This window comes from Anoplolepis gracilipes, chromosome 11 (genome assembly GCF_047496725.1).
Source record: "Anoplolepis gracilipes chromosome 11, ASM4749672v1, whole genome shotgun sequence".
Classification (NCBI taxonomy): Eukaryota; Metazoa; Arthropoda; class Insecta; order Hymenoptera; family Formicidae; genus Anoplolepis; species Anoplolepis gracilipes.
Genome location: NC_132980.1, coordinates 5,383,858 through 5,409,035, shown reverse-complemented (window position 1 = coordinate 5,409,035; position 25,178 = coordinate 5,383,858). Strand labels below are relative to the sequence as shown.

Sequence of the window (25,178 nt, the reverse complement as noted above, 5' to 3'; positions counted from 1 at the left end):
TTTACTTTTTTATAAATTCTTTATTTATTATATCTTTGTAAATATTGTTTTTGTACCATTTAGTGACACATGAATTTGAAATTGTCCCAATTTGTGACATATGTTACGTCTGTATTATTGATAGGTGATAATTTTGAATACCAACATATTTTTTAGAATGAACATTAATCTATATTAATCTATATTGACTTATTGAAAAAAAGAAACACGATTGTCACAAATTGAGACACTGTCAATAATTGGGACATTTACCTTATATGTTTATTATTCGCGAGAATTCTTATGGATCTTTGGATTTTATTTGATAAACATATTCCAAAACAAAATCATTACATTCTACTAATTAAAACTCTATTAATATAATTATTAAATTTAAATAGGAGAAAGCGATGAAAGGCAATAAAAGAGCCGTCCAAGTATAATATAAATCATAAAAATGTTTAATGCATAGTTAAAAATTAAGGAAAGTAATGCAAGTAAAAATTAATAATCATTACGCAATTTATCATAGTTGTAATCACAACTGTAATAATTGAGCCGTGGGAACAATTAAAACATATTTAATAAACCAGTTATGACCATCAAAATTACTAAAAAAACATAGTAAATTACATAATAAACACGCAAAGAAATTGAGAAAATATACGTAAATGATATAAAATAAAATAATTAAATTTCTTTAGAAGATTTAGAGCATCACAAGCGCGCGTAACGTGCGCTATTTATTTTGTGTCTTCATATATGTATATATATATATATATACATATGTATACATGAAAAAGCGATTTAACTGGCGTGGATCAGTCCGACACGGCGTGATCGTAGAAAACCGGAATGCGCGAAATCCATAGATCGTCGCACGATCCTTGCGCAAGGAACCAGGGCTGCACGAAATCGCACCCCTAAGAGGCGTCCTGCGAATTTTCTGGCAAAAGGAATTGGCGTCGCGACTAATCATCGGCGATGAATCCTGGATAATATTTGCGATCGAAATAGAAGGTTTAGACCTCAGTAAAGAGTCCTTCGAAGGAATTCCGACAGATTTGACGTGTCGTAATTGGGGGTGCGTACAGTCTCGATACTTCCTTGAGCGCGCGACTCGCCAGCGAGATAACGTATCGCTACATAATTGGCCACAATTACGCACCCCGTGTGCGCAGGATTGATCGGGCTATCGATCCGGGATATGGAAGAGTGTTTGCGCAGTCTTTACGGAGCTGTGAGTGTGGTGGGCCGGGGTAGTTCTACATCGTTATCCTACATTTATGCGAGTATCGCGTACGCGGGCGTATATTATATATACGTCGCGGGAGTGAATCGAGATTATAAAGAACAGTTTCAAGAAAGATTGTCGCATTTCGTCGTAATCGATTGTGTCTCACAATTTTCGAGTTGGTTTGATCTTGCGACTTCGTCGTTTCGCTATCGTTCTTACGTACGCCAGTAATTTTCGGGTCATTGCGTCGCACATCGAAAGAGTGATCTCGCGCGCGAAGGAATGTCGGGGGTTCCGAATAGAATAACGGGCGAAAATATTTACCGATTGTCCGCGCGATCAATATCGATATTTTTTTACGTCGCGATTAAAACGGTCTGCGCCGAGGAACGCGATTATTATCGAAAGATCGCGCGATCGCGTATTCGAGTATCGTATATATTAAACGCGCAAGTGTTTTTATCATTTCCAAGATGCAACAAAAGAGACGATGAGCAGGCCTGAGATGGCATCGGGCTTCGTCGGAACAATTGTCAGGTGATCTAATACGTATTATTTATGAAATAGATTTTTTTTTGTCGCGGTCATCGCACAACCTTCTGGTATTTCGTGCGATATTATTTGAATGTGCGTAAATCTGGTGTGAAAATTTAATTGTTGTTTTTGTTTTATTTTTAATAGATTTATTAAGTTCTTGATGAATTAAAAAAAAATTATTCCGGCCACATGCACACACGTATTAAACAAAAAAAATATTTTAGAACAAATAGACGCAGTTCACGCTGCGTCTCATTTTTTCTTCCGACGATTTTAAGGAATTCTATGTATAAAATATATTAGAATATTTATTAAATTATATCGCTCAAGACGTCATCTGTAATCACTTTTAATTTCCAGAGAGAATTCATTGCGTGAAAATTATTTGAATATTTATTAAACAAAAGATTGTCCGAAAGACACCAGATATAAAAGTAGGTGAGACGCCAATTTAAAATCGATGAAACCACTCGATATTTAACGTATGTCGTCTCGAGCGATCTAATTATAATACTTAAATAAATATTCTAAATTGGCGTTCAATGCGGGCAACTTAATATTGAAAACAGAGTATCAGAAAATATAAAATTATGATAACGGAATTGTGTCGCGCTCGTTCCAGATGAAAAATAAGGTCATCGCGTTATTGTTCGGTTTCGTGGTCTTTGGTTTTTTTTGGCATTCCATTGACTTCGCAAGGTATTCTCGTGCGTGTTTACGTTTGCGATTTGTACAACTTTTAGAAGCTATATCCCCGAATTTAGGAATAACATAGTCCATTCACATTAAATTCGGAGGCTCACAAAGAATACGAAATATTGACCTAAATAACTTTCGTTTAATTTAGTACTAATTATGTGCTAATTTGTTGACATAGTCCAGATTTTCTTATTCTTTTCATTTTGCAGGTATTCCAGTTCAAAGTGGAGGGAAAGCCCAGTTCTAATATAGTAGCGTAGTAGCTATATCTCTATTGCTCGAGAAAGAGGAAAACGGAAGTCTTCATCAAGGAATCTGTCAAAATCGCGCAACAATTACCATGACAATCTTACAGCATCGTTATTAGGTAAGTTTCAAAACACAAAAATATAATTTATTTTATTAAAATATTTTTTGAAATATTTAGCGCGTAGATTTTTACGCAGCATTTTATAGCAATAGCATGCTATATATGAATAATTATAAAAATTTTTTATTCATTGCTCAATGTAATATATGTAGTTATAGCTAGCTACATAAAAAACGTAAAATATATTTATGCCTATATATCTGTAATCTACGAGTAATCTCGTATTTTAAAAAATTATAGAATATAGATGAGTTATATAGTTTCCAATATTTCGTTCCGCTATTAAGTCTAATTAGTTATTAATTTTCTAATTGATTTCAATTTTTTAAGTTTAATTTTTTTAGTTCTAATGGTTTTCAAATATTCTTATTTTGAACATTTCTTTTGCATTTTTTTACATTTTGGTTAAATATCTTGTTTAAAATTATGGCTTTCAACAATTGTGCAATCGAAGACTTTAAAAAAATATGTAATACTTTATGTACAGACATCTGATATGTTGTACATAATACTGCGAATTGATTATACTGAGATATCTATCTCTAGGTTATAATATTATATATATATATTTAAAAAGATATTACATTATAATTTATTAATAACAATTTTATATAAATATGATGTATATAGATATAAAAAATATGAAAATTAAGTTTGCAAATTCGAAATTGATATTTTAATAAAGTTGCATAAGAATGGGAATTCGAAATAATTCGCACAATCCCTCACACTAGCACGATCTTGATGCTTTTACTATTCGTGACGTGAGTTATTCTTCCTTATATAATCAATTTAATGAGAAGCCAGTTTTAGTATTTTCTTTTAATCAATAATTATAAAAAAAAAATATACCGACACTGATGCTGATAAAGAGTGTATAATTTGTATTTAATTTAAATGCACTAAAATTATCAAGTTTTCCAAATAATAATACATCTTCGCAAAGATGCAAGAGATTATGCACGTTATATGTAATATATTTCTTACCATATATTTTTTTGTACTTTTCAATAAAATATTAAATTAAGGATTTTGCATATGCATTAAGCCTACCCGGTAAAAAATTTCTCATATATAATTATATATAACAATATAAAAGTATATAGAAATATATAAAATTTTGTATAAGTTATGTATAGTTATATATAGTATGTATAATTTTGTATTATCATTGACTGACATCTAACCAACATTAATATAAAATTATATATAATTATACAATAAGTCATATATTATTATATATAATTATACATAACTTATATAAAATTTTATATATTTCTATATAATTTTATATGGTCATATATCACATATGATTATACACAACAAATTTTTTACCGGGTAGGAACAAAAATGTATAAGTATGTTGCATAAATAAACAAAATACAAGGTGAAAGAGTCTGATTTTAAAAGTTTTTTTCATAAAGATTCTATGTGCATAGACGGAATGTTTTCCCATAAGTGCTTTATTGTTGTGATACAAATTTCCATATTGTATAATGTGCCAAAATTTTTCAATGTATCTTCAAATTTGCTTCTGGTAATGTTAATATTACTCTCATCCATTGGCTTAAGAATTTTGGATGTGCCTGGTGAAAAATATAACATCTCGAAATCCTTTTGCAAGATATCTTCTGGGAGGACAAACTTCTTGGAATTGTTTACGAGTAGAAGCACTTTGCCGGTTACATTTGTTTTCTGTTGACGTTCTCTTACAGATTTAATAAAGTAATTATTAAACCAATAAAAAGGAAGAAGCTAAAAATTCTTTGATAAACACAGACCATTTTTTGTTTATATCGAATAAAAATTTATTTTTATTTGATATAAACCAAAAATGGTCTGTGTTTATTAAAGAATTTTTAGCTTCTTCCTTTTCATATTTATAGATATGATAATTTATGGCTACCTGTTGCGTTCATGCAAAACATAATGCTCAAACTAGCTTTACTGAATTTTTGCATATCAGTTTCTGTCTTGTATTGATACATGTTCTTTAGTAAAGAAATTGTATTCATACATGTTCTTTAGTAAAGAAATTGTATTGATACATGTTCTTTAGTTTTCCACTTAAATTTTGTTTCGAACATAGTATAAATATTATTTCTGTCAACATTTTCGTTTTTTAATCGGTCATTTAATTTTTCAATAAAATCTTCAGCATTCAATTTTAATTGACTTTCCTTATCCATTTGTTCGAGTTTTTGCGGACTCTTACTTGCGATTTAAGAGTATAGTAGATTCTTGTAGCGTTTCTAAATTTTCTTTTTTCTTCGAATTTAATGGTCTGAAATAAAATTTGTCCAGAAGTCTATCTTTAATATTTTACAAGACTGTGAATATCAATGTATTAAAATATTACTATTAAGAAAAAAAGCTTAAGAAATTAAGATAACTTATTTTCTTATGTTTTTAGATATAATCTCAACAATAATAACAACTAAATATTAATCTTAATTTAACTAAATTTAACTTAAATTATTATAATCAATATCTAAATAGAGGAAGGTCTATTCATATCTCACATTCACTGTTAAACTAATGTTAATATGCTAATAAAATTGGCAGCACCAAGCTTTTATCAATTAAAATTTTTGCTTTTTTACTTTGTATTAATTTTAAAAGGCTAAATTTTAAAATTTTAATATTGTTATTATTATAAAGAAAATTAAAATAACTGTTAAGTAGCAAAGAGGCAAATAAAAGTCGTAGCGCAGATTATTAATGCGCAAAATGAGTTATAGTATCAAATATTTAAAAATTGTACATTTGTAACGTACGTTTTGGATTGTTTTCGATCCATTTTCAATGAAAATTATATTACAATTGAAGGAATATTAAATATTAAGACTTGAATTTGCTGACAATGAGTGATATTGAGAACTTATACCATGCATTTGCAACAATAGTAGAGGAATTGCCAAAAATTTAATTATATTATATTAATTATATTAATAAAGGATTATCCTATTTAAAGACAGAAATTCATATTTATAGATATTGTATTTAATACTACACAACTCGCCTGAAAATCATAAATATTATATTGGACATTATTAATATCATAATTTAAAATTATTTTTATACGTAAAATTGATATTGTCAGTGAAATACAGACAGTGCACATATATTTGGCCGCAAAACTGTGAAAAATGAGTACTTTTCATTATCACAAATGGGGAATCCCCCAAGATGGGAGGGGAAGAAGGGCCATTATATTCTTTTTATTCTTGGAGCCTGATTTAATTATAATACATAATATCTTACATTATTGTTACGTCCGGTAAACTTCACGATTCTTTTCTTTCATGAAAGATTAATCACCAACAAATATTTGATAAGCGAGACGAGAATTCCAAACCATAAGATAACGAATGTTAGAAACTGAGCCTTGCATAAACATTCAAAAGGCTCTCTAGCCTACTTAAGAATTTTTAAATAAAACATTCACCATAAATTGAGATCGTTGTTTAAAACTAGAGTCATAAATTGGAGACGGTGACGAAAACTGAAACCACTTGATAAGAAGGCTCGTCTAACAGACCACTCTTGGGTGACAGTTGCTTATAATAAATTCTATAGAATATAGCAACAAGCGATAACTTCTTCGGACTGTACCAAACTCTCCATTGGTTAAGACCAAAATTCTCTGATAAAAATCTGTACCAATAAACCGAAGAGACAACCCCTCCAAGTATATGAGAGAATTAATTATAATTCTTATTCGTCAAATTATGGAGAGGAGATAGTAGAACTCTGCGTTACGCGAGAAAAACACAAAAGACACAAATACAAAAAATGCAAAGAAAAATTATATATAAAAAATGTAGTAAATTTATTAAAATTTAAAAATTTATATACCTACACCTAGATGAATGTTTTTACAGACAAATTTCAAATAATAAACTCTCATTTGTTTCATCTGTAGAACAAGTTTTAATTGTCAAAGAACAAGCGTACGCGCGCACACACACACACACACACACACACACATATTTGAATCAAGATAAAACAACTAAATTATTAAATTTTTCTCTCTCTGTCTCTCATTTTTACTCTCTTTTTATCTTCTCTTGACTATGTAAATTTATTAAGCAATAATTTTTTTATTTAAAAATATTTGGTACATATTTATCACGTATAAAAAATTTGTATATAATATTGATAATATTAATATTAATATTAATATTACAATATATGTATTTTTGAATATATATATATAATAAGTGGATATATATATAATCTAATAATGCGTATAATATGATTGTGTATTTTACTTTAAAATATTTATGTATATATATTTCTTATACATATTATTCATATATAATATATATATATAATACACAAAATATAATTACAAGATATTTTTAGCTAGAGAATTTTTGAAAACATAATATATATGAATAATAATTAACACATTTAAATTAATTAACAGTAAGCAAAAAATTTAATGTGATAAAACATAACACTACTATATACACATATATTACATAATTATTACATATATTACAAAACAATAAAATAAATGATGACATGAAAATTGATTACATGATTACAAGAAATTTATTACAACAAATTTTGTCGCATAAAATTTTTTTGTTTAATATAGTATATCTTTATATTTAATTATATTATACTCTATCGTTTTCTTTTTTTAATATTGTATATCTTGACTTACTTTATTGTGTAAATTACTCGATAAAAAAATCTTTTTACTTCTGGTACGCAATATGCAACAACTTCTTCGATAATGGTTCCACAAGTACTTGATAATTATCATTGGCTCACACCGAGAAGGTGTATCATTAGATCGTGATGCATCCACACAATTGCGACTTGGAGCAAGTATTGTGAAGATATAATAACAAGGAGGACATGCATAAATATTAGCTGAATATAACTTACAAACTTATGTTTTCGATTCCTGACCGTTCGATGCGACAGCTGGCAAAGAAGCGGAGCAGTGATATTACTAAGTGCATTGCTGATTTACTACTGGCACTTTAGATGATTCAATACACAGTTACATGGACTGCAGTTTGATTTTTATGTCTGAAAGGACTCCAACAAATCTACGCTGAATATCTAATGACTAGATAACTAGACAAGGATATTTTCTCATTCAAAATCAAGTTGATTTGATAATCAAGCGTTTAATTTCGCAGATGATTGGTTGATTCTCTAGGAGGGTTAATATCGGTAGCGATCCATGCAAAGAGTCTCATTTAATTAACTTGGTTGCAACAGTTGTATTGAGATCAAGCGTTTGATACAAAAAAGCTTGGACAAGTTGTATCGAAGAGAAATTTTTATTTCTAGAATGTGTTTATGTGGGTCGATAGTTTGATACTGGAACTGTAAGATGTCAGCTGAAGTTCTGCAACTTACTGATGCTTCCTGATTGATGAGTGAGATTATGCAAGCATAATATATCTCAGAAATTAAGAATTAAAATCCGAACAAATCATCTAACTGCTTACGTCCATACTGCTTATGAGGACCAAAGTAACGCATCAAACAGATGTCACTGCACTATTTGAAGCTAAGCTGTTATTCTTTTCACCAGGCTAATAGAGCACATAATCCGAATTTGATCAAGATATGTTTACTTATTTGTAACTGATCACGCTTCGTTAAATTCAAGGTCAGCTATTTAAGAAGAAAAGAGTTTTTTGTAGCGCAATGTAACTGGAAATTAAAAGTGGATTTATTTTGATAATCCCAAGTGAAAAAAATCATAGGTGGACTCCGGTCAATCATGCACATTAACGCTAAAACGGAATATTTATATAAAGTTTTGCTCTGCTGGGACCAGGAAGGCGCGCTTTATTACGAGCTATTGCAACTAAATGAAATAGTCACGGCTGACGGCTATCAACAATAATTGTACCAATTGAACGATGAATTGATGTGAAAAAGGCCATCAGTAACTAATAATCGGTGCAAAGTAATTCTTTTGCATGACAACGCACGACCACATGTTGCAAGAACCACTACGTGAAAGAAACATTATTCGAACTCGAATGGGAAGTTCTTTCGCACCCAACCTATTCTCCAAACTTAGCTCCATCGGATTACTTTTTTTGATCGATGCAACCAGCGCTCGCCGATACACACTTCTCCATTTACGAACAAGTTCAAAAATGGATGGATGGATGGCTTGCTTAAAAAAACAACTCATTCTATCATCGCAAAATCCAACTTTTATCAAGAAGATGGTAAAAAGTAATACAAAACGATGGAAAATATTTTGACTGATGTATTAATTAATATTCTGATTAAAATAAATGTATTTTTTAAGCAACAAAAACCTGGCAAAAACTAAGTTTAACATCTATATGGAAGACTTATGTAATTGACAGATTTAGTGGACATTTTTAGATGCACGGATCATTTATTTAACAAAGACAATTCTGTAAATCACAGCTTTTAAGAATCGTTTCTGCACAAGCTGTTGCAATGCGAGCTTACGTAGACTCGTGTGGCTATTGAAAAACATAATTGGCTCCAACAACAACCTTTGTTTGTCATAGTAAACGACATCATTACAGAGATTGATGAGCAATTTTCCATTTGATCTTCAAATCACATCATCGAAACTCTTCCTGCAAATCTGAAATACACTACACTGTACCGTGTATCACTGCATTGCCAATGTGGACACAAGATAGAAGATTTTTATTGCTGTCTTTGTCTGCCTCAGCATCAGAATGGTTAATTTGCATTAATTTGGAAATAATCTGTGACTATATTTTTGGCAGCATTTTCGACGTTTTGTGTCTCGCTGAGATCTCTGCAACTGCATTCAACGGAATACCCAAGTAAAATATGATCAACGAATCCAGCAATCAACTTAAATAGTCAACTTTTACATTGCTAAACAACTTTTGGTAAAATTGGTCACGTTAATATTTACATGGACTAAATTAAAAAATTTACGAACCAAGTGATGGTCAGAGAACGATTCTTTCCGAATCAGCTTCAGTTTGTTGTACTCTGAGCTGATTCTACATTACTATTGCGTGAGTCGTCAAAATTTATACTGCAAATGATAATCAAATATGCATAATGACAGTATGGATGATTACAACAGTGTTCAAATGACCCGCAACAAAAATTATTCTCTCGTTTGTGTATAATAAATGAGTTCACGACAGAGATTGTTTCAATTAGAAGCATCTTTTTGGCGGTTTGAAATATATTATTAAAATTATGCGTATAATTATATACACTTTACATTTAGTTATTAAATTTTAATGTAATTACTATAATAAGTATCAGTGTTATTTTTAATAAGATTTTATTCTGCAAACACATGTATCTATTTAACACACTATACTGAACACAAGCTTGAAAAATTCATTTAACTACTTTTACTTTCATTGACAACAGTCTCACTTGAATTAGAATTTGATTCTTTATAACTAAAAAGCAGCGATCATAAAAAAGCTAGTAGCATTTTGTAAAACATTGCGTGCGCTATACAGTATATTTTGTTATGTTAATTTTGTTAAGTGTGACATGACGAGCAAGATGACGTGTTTGAAATTATTAAATCACAAATACAATAAAAAATCGTAAGATTTATCAAAAACTTTATAACTCGATAATGTGAAATGCATTGTGCATTTACACAATGTCTAAACTGCACGCAAGTAATAGTGTTTGCAATAATTGGATAAATAATTATATTGTACAAGAAAATTTGTAATTTTATAATAGTTATAAGTTATAATTTTAGATGATAAAAAAGGAAGAGATTGAAACTTTCAAACAAAGATATTAAAAACAAATAATAATGGCGAGCGATCAAAAACCAAAATATTTGTTATTTTTCGCTCAAAAGTGTAAAAATCTACTATTCTTAAAATTAAAGATTTAAGGCTTAGAAAGTTTCGGTCTCTTTTAAAAAATATATACATAACATACAAAAAGATCTCGTGATCCGTGCTCCTAGATTGTTTTTCGCAGCATAGAACTATTACTTACGATTGCAAAAGGAATTATCTACAAAAAGAATAATTTTGCACTTAAAGGAACTAAGCTTTTTATGCAAATTTTATAAATAAATTAAAATATATATAAACAAACATATATTTATAAAGTACACAATCGTACTATGCGTTAAATATAACAACTTAGATATTTGAACGTGATACATATACATATATGTATAATAAAAAATAAAATAAATTTTATAGTGTTTATAATTTCTACTTTTTATATCATTATTTATGTAAAAAAGACAGATTCAAGCAATAACATATTTATATATTGTAGCAACTTCTTTCTGCAATTATTTATTTAAAAAATTAAAATATGCATTAAACAATCTTATTACTTTCTATTACTTATACTTTCTTTTATAATAATTTTCTGGATAGACTTTTTTCTATTTTTGGTAAGTAATTGTTTAAAAATATATTAACTTATTTAAATTACGTATATATAAAATACTGACATATTAGCATATGCTCTGTTTTGAGTATGTATGTATATTTAAGTTAAATATTTCAAAATTTTTTTAATTTACACCATACATACACACACAACAAACGCACATACACACACATTGATAAGTACGATCTCCCGCAGAAATGCGAAGAAAGCAATGCAATTGATATTTCCAATTCTCTAGAATTTTGTGAACTTATGAAAAAATATAAAAGTAAATTTCGTAAATGTGTTACGTCTACACTCGAGAAAGGATTAGTCGGTGGAAAGACATTCCTTGTAAAATCGCGTTTATGATCTTGAACGCTTTCGACTCGAACGAATTGTCCAGGATTCAACAAAGTTCAAGAAACTATTGCAAGAGTTGCGATTTATTCGCCCTTTTTGATTGTTTAATGAGTCACAGGGACTGACGCTTGGGCACTACTGACTTCTTCCAACGGTTTAAATATTTGGGAGCGTCCCGTTTGACCACGTCACGATTGACCACAGCCACTTATATCGACCGATGCCTAGAGTCATCAGCAACGATTAATCAATCAGAGAGCTTCATTTTAAACTGGCCAATTGGCGACGTGGTCAATAGATTCCCATCCAAATATTTCCGCCTTTTAAGACGTAACGACCGAATTATAGGTTTGAGCACTATGCAAATTTAAATAACAAGAAATATTAAGTAAATGAGGGAAAGATAGGGGAGAAAAAGAAACGGAAAAAGCAACAAGAGGAAGAGTAAATAAAATGGATGTGGACTTATTATTGGTTTCGTTTGCGAGTCTGGAAAATCCTCCGTAGTCCAATTGCCGTCGAAGTGTTGTCGTTGATTCGTCGGTCCTGGTGGTTCACCATAAACTTTTACCGTTCACTTTCACAGAATGACGGGTTAAGGTAGACTGGTGAAAGAGCTTGTGTTGTTTTTCTTCCAAAAACCCCTCTTTTATATGGTTTTCGGAGCAAGATTATCGTTCATGTGATTCTGAGTCACATTATTTTCTATGCTCATGTGATTCTGAGTCATATTATTTTCTATGTTCTCTGCTGATAGTTCTATCGGTTCCAATTAGAAACTCCTCTAACGTTGTCAGGCACCCGTTTCATGTTTTTTGGTGCTTGCGGTGCATTTGGAAATCATACGGAAAAGGATGTGATTCATGACTTTGTGAGAGGACTTGCATTTTGGTATTAAGTGCATTATAATTTCCCAATAGATAAGTGTCGTACTGCCCTTTTCCGTTTTTAATGATAACAAGTTGTTATCGCGCGCTCGGTTATTACCACGACTCCGCGAGTGTCGTTGAGACAATATGCCCTAGTGAGTGTCGTAGTGTAGACGGTTAGTGTTAAAGTTCCGTGGAAGGAAGGAATCGTGCAGTCGAAAAAAGTATCAAGAAACATATAAGTTTTTATACACACAAAAGAGAATAATTCTTCTTTTAATATTATATATCTATAATACATATTTAAATTCAAAGCTTTTAAAGTTTAAAATATTTTATTTTTTATAGGTATTATACTTAGTTATATTAATCTTCATATTCAATTATAAATTACTTGAAAAATTGATGTCTGGATATAACATCGCAAAAAAAGCGATTACAAATTAACCGATTAAAAGTGGTATTATTAACAATAAGTTAACAATAATTCTAAATATAGAATAAAAACTATTGTAATGTAAAATTTATATTCTTTTAAGTTTGATAGTAGCCGATCGATCTTTTTTATCCTCTTCTCTTTTTCATTTCCGACAACCACACTCTGTATATATCTATATATATAATATTTTTCATAAAAATATACAATTTATATCAAATTTTACTGAATACTGTTGTGCTAATTTACTATTTTAGCTACGGAATGTTGATTGATTACTTTACAGAGTCCAAAATGGAGGTCCTTTTCTCCGACGGTTGCAATGTAATATGTTCTAACTTAATATCTTTATTTTCTAATTGGTAATTCTTGGTAAATCTCAAAGTGTATATGAGCTAGTGTATTCGACGATAGTACTAACATAAATTTATAATTTTGCGAAGGTTGACGGAAAATGTTCTGTATTACTTGGATATCTTTTGAAATACATTCGTTTGATCGATTTCTTGAAAATGAGTCCCCCTCACCGACAAATATAACACACTCCCTAAAATATCTTAAGTAAAGACACGGTATATAAACACGTCTCTCATTATTTAGTTTGACAGTAGCCGATCGATCTCTAAATTAGGGCTATTACTCTTATTCGAAAATTGAGCAATTCGAAGCTTCGAAGCTACGTCTACGAAAAGAGCTACTATAAAATTATTATTCGCAATCATTTCATAAAATTTATTTATATTATAAAATTTTATTTTAACTTATTGTAATACTTTTGATTGTATCATACAATTTTAATTTTCATATCTAATTATAGAAATTCAGATATATATTTATCGATTTTTTATATATATGAGTCTATAAAAAAAGGTAATTATAATAATATTAATGCATTTATTCATCGTCTTGTTTTATTACATTCGTCTCTGCAATCTTACAAACATTAGGGTGATAATTATCAAAGAAGCAGGCAAAACATAAAACATAAAACTAATTTGCACCAAGCGCACTTTATGAAACCAACTTTTTCGCAAGAACATTTTTCTGACGGTTAGTGTTAAAGTTTCGTGGAAGGAAGGAATCGTGCAGTCGAGAAAAGTATCGAGAAACATATAACTTTTTTATACACACAAAAGAGAATAAGTCTCCTTTTAATATTATATATCTATAATACATATTTAAATTCAAAGCTTTTAAAGTTTGAAATATTTTATTTTTTATAGGTATTATACTTAGTTATATTAAGTTATCTTCATATTCAATTATAAATTACTTGAAAAATTGATTTCTGGATATAACATCGCAAAAAAAGCGATTACAATTTAACCGATTAAAAAGTGTATTATTAACAATAAGTTAACAATAATTCTAAATATAGAATAAAAACTGTTGTAATGTAAAATTTATATTCTTTTAACGTGATATTTAATATATGTATTAATTCAATGTATATGTTTTATATAATTTGATGTATATTATTATTATATTTTTATATTATGTATGTGTTTAAATAATATTATAAATAGCGTTTCTGATATAATAATAAAACAAACAAAAAACATATAAAATTATTATATTATTGACATTTTGTAACATAAAAAAAACAAATTTCGTATTCAAAGACAGGATGTGGAGAATTAAAAAAGTTTCTAGTTTAATATAAATATTTTTATTCTTTAAATTGTGTTATCTGACGGGCGCGTGGAACATTTTAAAAGCAGTCAATTCTGAGCCCTTTCTTTTGACATTGTTTTGATATATATTTAATATTATATATTTAAAAAACAAAAGACAAAGAAATTAAAAATCAAAAAGAAAATAAAGACAAAAAAGTTGGAAAAGTAAAACGCTGTGCAGAAATGTTGCTTAAAACTAACTACTATATCTATTTGTACACTTAATTAATCTAATGTAGCTAAAAACAAATACTTGCAAACTAATTATATTCAAAACGATACGATATTTAGAATAGTTTTTAAGATTTAAATAAAATTTAAAGATAAGAATATCTCGGCAAATTATAATCAATTTCAAAATTTCTAGAATGTAAAGAAATGACTAATCATGTTTTAATTTGTTTAGAGTATTGCAAACAAATAAAATTTTTTTTATACGAAACTGTATGAATTTCATAAACACTCTATTGAATTAAATATCAAAAATTCTCACATTCTTTCGGATAACATATGTTGAAAATGATAAATATTTTAAAAAGTACGTTAAAACGGTCTTTAATACAAATGACATTTTATATATTATTTTATTGAAACGCACGTATACTTTTTCGATTAAAGTTATTTTGGATCCAATAACAATAATAAAAGACTGCATTGTTCATGCAAGATTCTTTTGAGACATTGTGTTTTGTTTATTAATACAGATTTGTTCAATATCTCCTGGTATCTAAAAAAAGAAATATTAAAAAAATATTAAATTGCGTTTTACTAACATAAAAATTTAACAAATTATTACAATTATTATCTCTTAACTACAAATATTGATAATAAACATATAAAAAATCCCTTGGGTGGGTTCGAGTCTGTGTTCCGCCATACTAATTGTCTCAGACAAGCTTGGGCAACGTAGTGTGCACAGTCACCGTCCGATCTAAAACAAAAAGGTTGTTGTGTCTAATTTAACTGTATTATCTAAGATCTGATAACCCTGACATCTATACGCGAAGGTCGGGATCGACCTTTAATATCGAGCGAAATCAGTATGGCGACATTTGTTCAACAAGACTCGTGCCTCTGTAACGTAGACTGTATTTGCCAAGGAAATATATAAGAAAAAGTAACGTCTAGATAAAGTGACTTTGATCAAAGATCCCTGACTCCCGAACACTCATACAGGCCGTAACAATACAACCACGGCCCAAACAAAGGTAAATAGAAAACAATCGTAAAGTCTCCTAAGAGAGGAGAAGATTTGCATTTTTTGACACATATATTATCGAACTAACTTTGTAATGCATAAAAATGTCATCTCGGCTTTCAGAAACTGTAAGTTTCCACACTCTTCTGCGATCTGAAGATTTTATACTAATTTTCGTTGATTTAGCTAAAATAGCTATTAAAATCCAAATCAGAAGAACCGTTTTACTATCTATAAAGTTATTATATCAAATATTTAAAAACATATAACAATCACCTTTCAATAGATAAATATTAATAGTTGAGCAAAAAGCATCTTTTGAAGTGATAGCGCTAACTGATAATAAATTTTTCATTAGATCTGAAGCATATAAGACATTACAGTTACTAACTAAATACTACTCCAATATTATTCGCTTTCATTATTAATAATGATTAATATTATTAATTAAATAATATCACACAAATGTAAATATGAATATGTATTTATATTTGTATTTGTACACTTATATAAGTCGTATGTAGAGATATATCTTCAACATCTATACATATATGTACAGAGATGTGTCTAGAAAACAATTTTTAATTATAAAATTGATTAAATTTTTGAAGTTTATTTATATTATTAGACAAAACTCATATATTCTTCTTTGAACAAATGTGATTGGTACAGGTTTCAAGAAAAAAAGTACATGTGTACACACATATGTATGTACATATGTATATGTATGTGTGAATTGTAGCCTGTACACATTTGTGTTTTTATTTTATTTCTCATGTAAAATTATTACTAATTTGTTTAATTAATTAAAATATTGTGCCAAAGATAGATATTCAAAATTTAAAACAAAGTGATTAAGATAAAATTTATATAGTTGATGACTTTATTCGTAACAATTAGTTTTCCTAGTGCTTATAATCAAATATGTATCCATTCTTACTTTCGTGATTCATATATTTTATAGGATGTATTCTTTTGATCAAAAAGTCATTTTATTTTATGTTATGATTCAAATATTACAGTCTATTCTATAAAATATTATGTATGCGTGGAAAATACATTCTTTTCTGGTTATAATATCGCTTTTTGCCAAAGTTGTACAAGACCATCAAGAGAATTATCTGTCTCTTGAACAAGTGAATCTGATGCCAAAAACTAAAATAGGCAATTTGATAAAATAATCACAATCGCTCTAATTCGCACATTTTTTCATTTTTTTATCCTTTTGCAGAGTAGTCATTGGCAAGATTTGTGACACAGTTTCTGAAAGATAAACAAGTTTGCATTCTGATTTTACAACAACGATATTATTACCAGGAAATATTAATATAATTCTGTGCTACCAACAGTTCGTTTTCGCATAAATTTTGTTATCCAAGAGAAGCTTTATTATATATAGTATAAATCGAAAATAAACTCTCGCATTGAACACAATATATTCGTATTTCATATGTTTGAAACTCACAGTTTTATGATATACATATATATATATATATATATATATATATATATATATATATATATATAAATATATATATATGTGTATCTTGTACTTTTTAAATTTATAAATACAATAATAAATACAATAATATATGTATATAAAAAAATATAATTAAATTTAGAAAATGTTTACATTTGTCAATGTGTGTTTATTATTAAATAAAGACTAGTTCCTGTGCAGTTAGACTAATTCCGGTGCAATTATGATTAAACGGTTTGTACCATGTTATTGTTATTTTGTGTTACCTAAAAAATCAAGAATATTTGAATAAATTTTAGATAATTTACATAAAAATATTACAAATATTTTTACACTTACTGTTGAATTTGTAGAATCCATTATTTGTAAATTGTGCATATTTCTAAATATATCATATATATTAACTATGATGTTACGTATCCGATTCCAAAATTGTGGATGTCTAATAATATTAGAAGGTTATTAATAATTATTATATTAAAAAAAAAAAAACCTTGGGTTTTAAGTCCCTAGCTTTCGCCAAAGAGACTTTTGTCCTTTGCCCTAAAATCGCGTATTTTTTAATATAAAGCTGAGATGCTGGTCGATTTTCGACAGTTCTGTTTATTTCAAAACAGTTCTCGTATAGTTTTGGCCATGTACATTAATTTCATAAAGAGTTCTGATGATGAAAACAATTAAAAATATTTTTAAACAATTATTTTGCCCTAAAATCGCGTATTTTTTAATATAAAGCTGAGATGCTGATCGATTTTATTTATACACAAAAATAAAAGTCTCTTTGACGAAAGCTGGGGACATAAAACCCAAGGTTTTTTTTTTTTTCAATATAATAATTATTAATAACCTTCTAATATTATTAGGCATCCACAATTTTGGAATCGATTACGTAACATCATACTTAATATATATGATATATTTAGAAATATGCCCAATTTACCAATAATCGGTTCTACAGTAAGTGTAAAAATATTTGTAATATTTTTGTGTATAAATTATCTAAAATTTATTTAAATATTCTTGATTTTTTAGGTAAAACAAAATAACAATAAAAAAATATTTTTAATTGTTCTTATCATCAGAACTCTTTATGAAATTAATGTACATGGCCAGAACTATACGAGAACTGTTTAAAAATAAACAGAAGTGTCGAAAATCGACCGGCATCTCACATTTATGTTCGAAAATATGAATTTTTTGGGTAAAATAATTGTTTAATCGTCAAAACAATTGACAGGACGTGTTTAGGCGATAGAACTCTTTTTATTCTTACTTCCCCGTAATCAGGTATTCGAAATATGGTAAGATGCTGTGAAGTATTGTCGGAAGTTAGCATCTCATTTTTAAAAATTCGATTTTAATAATTAATTGGACGGAACTATTGTTAAAACTTATCAAGAACTCTAGAACTATGCTGGATGCAAGTGAATATAAAGTTTATTTTTGAGATTCTAACATTTGAGATGCTAACTTCACACACCCAAAATTCTCTTAATCCTACTGGGTCTGGGTGGACGCGAACTTGCGTTTACGCGTACTCTTCGACTCAGGCGAGCTTCAGCGCCGCAGCGTGCACGACCACCGTCCAACTCTATAATTATTATATTAAATTTTTTTTCTAATAATACTATTAAAAAAAATAACTTACTTTATTTTAAGATAATATACAATCAGTATAGCTAAAAGTATTATTAGGATTGATGTTACATTAATGTTTGAATCAACGATTAGTTTGATATATGATATTTAATTATTACCCATACTGTAAAATCCTGAAATATAGGTATGTGTCATCATAAGAATTTAAGCACGTACAAAGATTATCATGTTAGTATTAAAATAATAAATTGTATCAAAAATAAAATATATATTTAAAGATAATTTAATATACAAAATTTTTAGTTTATACATGATATTTCTAAGCCTAGCACATCAGCTACGTGTATTTCATCTATAGATAAACTTGATAAAACAAAAAAATGTCAACAAGAAAAATAAGAAGAGATCGTTCGAAAACAGAAACTGTCCTTAGTCAAAATGCAAAAAAAAAAAAATGAAAAGTCTGAGAGATACGGTATAGATGTTGAAAAATAAAATTATTAGCGATAAATACAAAAAAGCTTTAAGTTCAATTTTTGCTGAATATGATATCATATATGATTTTATTTAATTATCATATATTATTATATTATTAAATCTTTAAATATATATTTTATTTTTGATACAATTTATTATTTTAGTACTAACATGATAATCTTTGTCTTGAACATTACTTATTATTGTGTTATTATTTTCTTTAATTTGTTTGTTGAGTTCTATTGTAGATGAAATATGTATCGTTGATAGTGCATTAATCTCGCAGGCATTGTTTATAGTATCCTAAGAAAATATTTTACACATTAGTATGTGCTTAAATTCTTATGATGACAACTGAACAAGTCGCCTTTGAACGCAGACAGTATTTAATGATTAAACGAACTTACCTGTAAGTGAAGTTCTATCATAATTGTATGAAGCGCCTCTTCCGAAAGATAACAAGTAGTATTCCTCAATTCCATGCCGAGGGCGCCACAATATTTAAAGCTAGAATAAAAAATACTTCTCCATCTAGGCGTTATCCCCATTCCATCGGGCCCAATACGTCATTCCTTTGAAAGATCCATAGTCGTAGCCTAATAAGTTCTACGGGGTTTGAATTAATCAAACATGGGTTTAGGGAGGGACTCATCTTTCGGAAGAGGCGCTTCATACAATTATGATAGAACTTCACTTACAGGTAAGTTCGTTTAATCATTAAATTGTATTTCGCGCCTCTTCCTCAAGATAACAAATAGATGTTTAAAGTTGGCTACGGCTATAAAATTATATAAAAATAAAGTTAAAATTATATTATACAATTATTTATTGTAAAATTAAATGCAGTTATAAGTGCGGAAAGGAAAATTAATCAAATTAAAACGTTCTTAATTTCCGCTCTAACTTTTCTTACATATCTAATATTGCTTGCCCAAAAGTTCTCAAATCTTGGACGATGGGTCTATCGTAAAATCTTGTGAAGGTCGTTGAATTTTTTGTCCAACCTGCCGACTTCCTAATTATGTCGAAATTAATGCCTTTGCGTTTTGCAACAGATGTCGACGCATGTCTGATGCTATGCGCGGAAAAAATATCAGTGTCAACACCACTTTCATACAAAATATCTTTAACCCATCGACTAAGAGTTTGTTTTGAAGCTACCTTAAAAGGTTTTTTAAACGAAATAAACAAGACAGTTATGTTATTCCTAAAATCTTTGGTCCTTTCTATATAACTTAAACGTGTATTTGCTGGACAAATATTCGAATTTTCTTCGTAAAAGGACAAATTTAACACTGGTTGAGTTTTACCTGGTCTAGAGGTTTTGATCCTCTTAGGAATTTTAATCTCTATTAACCTTTCCTTGATCACTATATTCTCGATATTAATCAAGGACAAGGTTTGAATTCTTTGCCCAGTAACAAAAGCCAATAATGTTATTAGTTTCTTACTTAAAATTTCTAACGATAAGTCCACCATTTCTTCAAGGAGCAATCGTATTGCTTTAAGGAAGATTCGCTTAAGGAGGACATAGTGATTTTCACGGATTCCTCCGGAATACCTTTTAGCAAGAAGGTTTTCCTGATAATAGCCCGGCCACCAGGGTAAGCGACTTCCAAAGAGGATGTGGTTCCCTAATCTTTTAACGATCTTCCGAAAAGCTACATCAGATATTTCGAACTCTGTTTCTTTATCCAATCTTCTGGATTCAAAATCCGCTACTGCATTATCTTTTGATGAAATATAAGACGCAAAAATGAATAGTTCACGTTCTTCACACCATTTCCAAATGGTTTTAGCAAGATCGCTAAGCTTTTTAAAACTTACACCACCCATACGATTTATATAAGCAATTGCAGTGGTGTTGTCAATTCTTAATAGAATGTCACAATTCCTAAGATCTTTGGCAAAACATTTGAGTCCAAAAAATGCCGACAAAAGTTCTAAATAATTGATATGGTGTAACCTTTCGGATTCATTCCACAATCCATGTGTTCTATTAGTACCACATGAAATCCCCCAACCAGTGAGGGAGGCGTCTGAGAAAATTTCGAACCTAAAACTTCGACTAGCCAAGCTTGAATTCCTATGCAAAACGTTTAATTCCCACCAAGCAAAATCACTTTGTAAATTTCGAGCTAAATGCATTACTGCTTCATAATTGCCCTTTGTTCTCAAAAGCGCCAAGTATTCTTCTCTCTCGAGATTCTTTACGTGTGCCCAACTGTATTTAATAGCAGGGCAACAAGACACTAAGGATCCTATCAGTTGTGCAAATCCTCTAATTTTACATTTATCTAATTTTTTGAAAATTTTAATTTGATTCTGGAGCTTTTGTCTTTTTTCTTGTGATAACTCCAATGTCATATTTCGTGAATTTAGAATAAATCCCAGAAAAGTACAAATTTGTGATGGAATTTTACAACTTTTTTCTTCATTTATAATAAAACCAATCTTTTCTAAAAACTCTACAGATGCCTTAATATTTCTTAAACAATCTGAATATGTATTACTTAAAAGTAATAAATCATCAAGATAAATGACTGATAGAAACCCTAAATTTCTTAAATAACTTATCACCGGTTTCATAATTTTTGTGAAAACATATGGCGCTGTGTTGAGACCAAAAGGCAAGCAATTAAACTCATAGAGGCTGTTATCAAATGAAAATCTTAAATATTTTCTAAATTCTTTATCAATAGGAATCATGTAATAAGCATCCTGGAGATCCAATTTTCCCATAAACCAGTTTGGGCTTATCAATTTACAAGCTACTTTATAGTCTTCTAATTTGAAGTGATCCGTTTTGATAAATTCGTTTAATCTTTTAAGATTGAGAATCAACCTACTTGAACCATCTGATTTAGCGAAAGGAATTTTGTATCCTATTATCCAGTCTAAAATCCTGACATCAGAAGTTAGTTTTTTCCATTCCTCTAAGTACAGTTTCAACCTGCCAGCCGGACTACTTACATAATTTAAGTTTTCTTCTGCGTTAACGTCTGTGACTGGGAGTTGCGGTCTCCCCCGCTCTGATTTCCCCAGTCTTTCTTGTTGGACTGGTTTCTGTAATTCTTGTTCCGGTACCCGCCTGACATTCTGGCTTTGAAAGGCTGACGTCGAGGCGGGTTCTTCAGTTTTGCCTTCAATTCCTTACCGGATCGTTCGATTGATTTTGCTGCTTTTAGTCTTTCTCCCAACTTCTGGCCAAAGAGCCACTCATCGGCTTTTGCTTCCTCTAGAGTATCTTTTTGAGAGCTACTAATTGCAGCTAAAATTAGACTCCTACGAGTCAGGGTTTCATCCCTCTGTAAATCCGCCAATAATCGTGCAGCCTCACTAAGTTTTTTTACTAGAGTAATTTGTGAGAGCGATAATTTCTCATCTTGCTTGTTATTAATGACATCCACAATAACACCACCCAGCAAGGCTAGGCACGCCGTGATCTTCTTTTGTTTGATCATGGTACGATCGTCACGCTTTGTTGATGTTTCACCTATTGAGACCTTAATCTCCTTGTTTAATTTTGGAGGGTCAATCAAGACACAATTCTTTGGCGGTACATGCTCCTTGAGCAACTTCTCTTTCTCCTCTTTTGATAACCCTTTCTTTAAAATATCCTCCAGTCGAACAGCAATGCTTTTTGGGATGGCTGGAGCTAGTACTCTATCTTCCGCAACCCGTTTGCCAATTGCCTCTAAGATCTCCAGATTCAGGTCTTCAACGATGGTCCCTTCTTCCTGACTCGGGATATCAGTTTTCTGGATCTCAGAGGGTGCCTCCACACCTGATACTATTGGCTGATTTCTTATGGTGTTTTCCGCCGATGTTGCGATAGTGTTATTAGGAGGATCCTGGGAATGATTTGAAGTCAAACCCTCGCCTTCTGTCAGTTCCTGACTGAACTCGCCGTATATTGAAGGTGATGTATCTCGTAAGGATCTAGGTGGAGATCTAGAAGGGCTCTGTGACAGATCTTCGAAGTTCGTTTCCTTGAACGACCTCAATCGTTTCCGACCAACCTCTTTTGATTCCATCTCACGGCTACCTAATAACCATAACTCTATTTTTAGAATCATTTTCAGTTTATACGAAAATACAAGATTATTTTTACATTAGGTTGGTGATCCACCTTCATTAAATGATAAGACCGTATGTCTTACGAAATATGTCAAGAAAATGTATTTAGTATACCTCTTATCTTGGAATAAAGTCTCTCACAGGTTAGAGCCTGTGAGTCGACAAGATTAAATTTAGACATGACTAATTTATGTATAAAAACACTGCCCTTTATTATCTAATAATTAGATGTGTGTCTTTCGTCTCTGAGACAAGGCTCGCTCACAGGTTAGAGCCTGTGGCCCGTCAATAGGCTGGGCCTATGACGCGACGAATGTTTATTTAACCAGTGAAAATAATGCAATGTTTATTCATCACTCTTTTCGAGCGTGAATATTTTTCGTCTTGAGATAAATCTCGTCCCCAGGTTAGAGCCTGTGGCTCGTCAATAGATTAGGCCTATGACGCGACAAATGTTTATCAAAACTGTGAAAAAACAATGCAACGTTTTTTCATCACTTTTTTCGAGTGTGAATACTTTTCGTCTCAAAAATAAATCTCGCCAACAGGTTAGGGCCTGTGGTTCGTCAATAGGTTAGACCTATGACGCGACGAAAAAGTATTATATTTTAATATCCTATTCTTTCCTAACGGATATACATATGTATACCCCCTCCCCCCTTTCCTTCAAGGGGTCTAAATTTATTACCGCTTGTTCGTCTGACCTGATACTTACTTGAGCGTTTTCTCTGTAACCGATCTTTATGTCTTTTAAAATCCTTTAACAGTCGTTTCATCTTCTTTACTAATCTATTTTCCTTGAATTCATCCTCCGAATCCGCTCTGTACTTTCTCTTTCCCATTATCAATCTATCGATGTGATCACCTCGGCACAAAAACAAAGAATGACGTATTGGGCCCGATGGAATGGGGATAACGCCTAGATGGAGAAGTATTTTTTATTCTAGCTTTAAATATTGTGGCGCCCTCGGCATGGAATTGAGGAGTACTACTTGTTATCTTGAGGAAGAGGCGCGAAATACAATTCCATTAGTTATGTACACATCCTGCATATTGACGCAGATATTTATCTATTGCTGGTTTGGAAATAAAGTCAAAGTAAAGGTATGTCTAGTAAAATAAAGATCGTTAAATATAAATGTTTTATATATTTTATCTATAGAGTATCCAACTCGCAGATAAAATGTTTGAAATAAATTGGCCAATCTTGAATAATAATGCTAAAAAAGGCCTTTTGATAATGATGAAACGTTCGACAATATCTATCGAAATTTGTACCGTACATATCATTACTTTGAATTTGGAATCCTTCGTAGAGGTTAGTATAGAAAAATTAATCTTAATGTACAATCCAATTGATTAATAACACCATAGTATAGTTATTTTTTATTTAATTACTTTTAATTAAAGAAAATTGTTTTTATAAATAAATTTAACTTAAATTTAAAAAAATAATTTTTGTAAATGTGCTACGTACATAAATATATTATTATTACCACTTATATTTATTTATAAATATAAACGTATTTATAATGGTCTCAAATATTTTTTTATTATTTCAGTTGCTTAAAACATCGTATTCCGCTTGTAATTTATTAATAAAATCATTAAAAAAAGAATAAGAATAACGACATAAGTAAAATAAAACGCGCTTTTTATTTAGTAATCTAATTACAAAAAATAAATTACTATTATGTTTCAGTAATAATTTTCTGTTGTCGAGTGTATGAGTATACTCATGTATGTAATAAAATGTACATTTTTAGTGTTGTCAAATTAGCCTATCTTTTGATGACACTGGA

General features: G+C 29.9%; 1 protein-coding gene across 1 annotated transcript in view; it reads left to right on the top strand.

Moving 5' to 3' along the window:
- Positions 1–2,711: 2,711 nt before the first annotated feature.
- Positions 2,712–25,178, top strand: part of LOC140670986 (uncharacterized) — a 36,839-nt gene continuing 14,372 nt past the window's right edge. The window contains exon 1 of the mRNA XM_072901949.1: positions 2,712–2,819. The gene's annotated coding sequence lies outside the window, so the exon portion shown is untranslated. The remainder of the gene's footprint in view (positions 2,820–25,178) is intronic.